The sequence below is a fragment of the Frankliniella occidentalis genome, unplaced genomic scaffold (genome assembly GCF_000697945.3).
Source record: "Frankliniella occidentalis isolate FOCC.00 unplaced genomic scaffold, Focc_3.1 Scaffold129, whole genome shotgun sequence".
Lineage (NCBI taxonomy): Eukaryota > Metazoa > Arthropoda > Insecta > Thysanoptera > Thripidae > Frankliniella > Frankliniella occidentalis.
Genome location: NW_026267256.1, coordinates 415041 through 418354, shown reverse-complemented (window position 1 = coordinate 418354; position 3314 = coordinate 415041).

Below are 3314 nucleotides of genomic sequence, written 5' to 3'. Positions count from 1 at the left end.
GGGTTAACTCACAGTATCGCAGAAAGAAGAGAACGGCCACACTGCTCCATCGATGGGATCGCGCAACAAACTATCGTGCACGCCACACTGCCACACACGCGCACTCACAGTTGTTGTTAGCCGCACTGTTCTTTAACATTTTCCCCCGCGTATAACTTTCCGTGCACCGCTCGCCCGGCCACCGCCGCCGCTATTTCAAGGGCACTTCTCTCTCTCCTCTCTCCCTCTCTCTCCCTCTCTCTCTCTCTCTCTCTCTCTCTCTCCAGGGCCGTCGGAAGTGTTTTTCGGTAGGGGGGGCCAACCTAGACGAAAAACGGGGGGGGGGGGATTTTTTTGCATACAATTTTTTTACTACTAATTGGTTTTATCTTTCCTCAGGACATAGTTTTGTCCAGCAATTTTTTGCACAAAATTGTACTAAGCACTCTGCGTCTTTCTTATAGTGTGCCCTCATCAGAGTCAATCGACAGTAGTTTCAGTGTCCGTTTCTTGTGGACATGAAGCAGCATGCAGTGTGAGACGGCCATGGTCTCTCATATGCTTGAACGCAAGCAAGGCGTTGTTATACGTCTCAACACACTGAATGACCACTCACATGCGCCACCGGCCTCACAATGCCAGTTAAATCCTCGACTTTCCAAAAAGACTGGGGGTTTCGGGAAAACCTCACTTTCTCCCTAATATTTCTTGGAATTCTGGGGGGGGCGGCGCCCCCCTAGAATATTTTAGGGGGGGCGAATTGCCCCCCCTGCACCCCACTTCCGACGGCCATGTCTCTCTCTCTCTCTCTCTCTCTCTCTCTCTCTCTCTCTCTCTCTCCCTCTCCCTCTCTGTTATACTCTGCCCGCCACGCCACGCCAGAGATTGCGCGGCGAAATACGATGAAATATACGTTCCCTCCCCCGGAAGGGATGGCCGAGACATGAAATTGATTCCATAAGCCCCGGTTTCCTTGCCGTCGGAACGTGACAAACAGAAATACCGGCCCGCCTCCGGGCGCGGCCGGCCCAGTGTTTGCTCGCGAGATGAAGGCTTAATCAATCGAAAGGGTTCCGCCTCTCCCTCCCTCCACTTTCCCCTTTCTGTCTATACCACCACTCTGCCCGCGCCTCGACTCCTCTCCTCAAACAGGCCACTGTTTCAAAGCAAGAACAATAATGTTGTAGTACTGTTGCAGGAAGAGCTGCTCTTCTTGCGCTATGGTCTAGTCTTGCATTGTATCCGAGGAGGGGTCTACAACCATTAGTGTGCCCCGAAATGCGACAAAAATCTTGGGAAAGACCTGGAAAGACCGTAAAAATTACATCGTCAAAAGGAAATACGGCCATAGGCGTATCGGGCTCTACAAGGTTATTGAAAAACTGTGCAGCTGCATTTATAAGGTGTTGAAATTCCAAGAAGAGAAAAAAAGAAGTGCTACGAAAATCTTGTAAGAACTTTTGACGTTAAACAATTTAAACATAGTAGCAACATGGAGCCACATTAAGAGGAACAATGCCGTGTTTTCAACATTTTTGTAACTAACCCTTTTTTGGTCACAGAGTTGCATTGGTTCCTATTCCTTATGGTTTTACCCCTGGCGAAAGGGAAGGCATTTAGCTGAGACTTGCAAGGCGCTGCTGGCGTAATGTTCTCATGTGCGAGTGTGTGAGCGTGTGTGTGTGCGTGTGTGTGCGTGCGTGACCTAGTACGGGCGGGAGGGCAGAGGGACGCACGTTGCCCACCGTACGTTAGCAGCAGCGCCACGCTCAGCCATTAACGCTCTAACAGGCCACAATTGGCTGTGATTAATGGAGGGGCATCCCTGGGTAAGGGAGAGAGAGAGAGAGAGAGAGAGAGAGAGAGAGAGAGAGAGACGGAGGGAACGGAGAGAATGTGTGCGTGAGGGAAGATGAAGGAGGGAGAGCTGGTGTGGGTCGAGGTGTAGGTGGCGGGTGCCCCCCACCCCATCCCAACCCCTCTCTCTCCCTCCCCAGCCCCCGCCGCGCAGATTTCCCCTCGCTTTCTTTCCCATGCCGCCCCAATAACACTACTTTCGCCCCGGGCCTCCGCCCCGCCCAGCCCTGTTGTGTTTTTTTCGGCTCCGGCTGCTGCTGCTGCTTGTGGAGCGGAAGGAAAGAAAATAAGGAAAGCCGGCGGCAGTGCGGCGCGATCGCCGTGCTTTACTGAGAGAGGGGGGGGGGGCAGGGATTGGGGAGAGGAAATATATATGGAAAGGGGGTTGGGGGTGCAGGAAGGCGTTGGTAGCAGCAGAGCTTTAATGTTTTACTTGGGACCGTTTAAGTTGGCGCCGCGTCCATTAATGCCCTACCTTTTTATTTGGGGGCAAAACAAATTTACTTTTCCTCTCCTTTTTTTTCCCAGCAGTGTACGCTGCGGTAGCGGTGGCGGCGGTAGCAGGAGTAGTGCTTTCCGGATGGAATGTCTCCGTGGTAGCTACTAAACGCCACTGAGCCCCATAAATATAGTCCCGCCACGCCATGCCTCCCGCGTCCCTTGTTTTATCTCGGTCTCTCTCTCTCTCTCTCTCTCTCTCTCTCTCTCTCTCTCTCTCTCTCTCTCTCACGACTAACTAACGTAAGCGAGCGGAGCCGAGGAATGCCCTACCTCCTCGATGTCTGCTGCGCTCCACTAAATAAGTATCTCTCAGCCCGGTTGGGGGGGGGGGGGGAGGCATTATCTTACACATTATGGATGGCTGAACCCCCATCCGCCTGCCCTGGCTGCGCGGGCGGCCCAAGACACGGCGTGGCATTGCACTATAACTCGATCTCTCTCTCTCCACCGCATTCCCTTTCTCCCGCTCTGTACGTACCCCTTGTCCCGCTCAACTCAGCAAAAAGGAGCCAGGGTGGTGCTAGTAGGGCGAGACTCCCTAATGATCATCGTGGGCTAGGAAAGCGACTTTGATACTAAAGGCATGATGCGTGTTCTCGTCCCACCGCCCTATCGCGGTAGGTGGGGGTAGATGTAGATAATCCGAGATAATCCACTGGAACAGCAAAGGTAAGACATAATGTGGTTCGAAGGTGCCAAATTCGAGAAGTGCCTTTACGAATTTTCCAGTTCATAAAGCAGTCCGTGTGCTTTTGAAGTGCAGTACACCACAGGTCAGCAGGCTATATGGCACTCCGTAACAATTTTATCGCTTTATTATCCGTCTTCCTGCTCATCTGTATTCCAGTCTCTCGCTATTTCTCACTCTCTCTCTCCCCCCCTCTCTCTCTCTGACAACCAGAGAAACCTCACCGTATTAAGAAACACCTTGTTCAAAGTTTAAGGGTATCAGAAATTCAAACTCTCTATACTTCCCC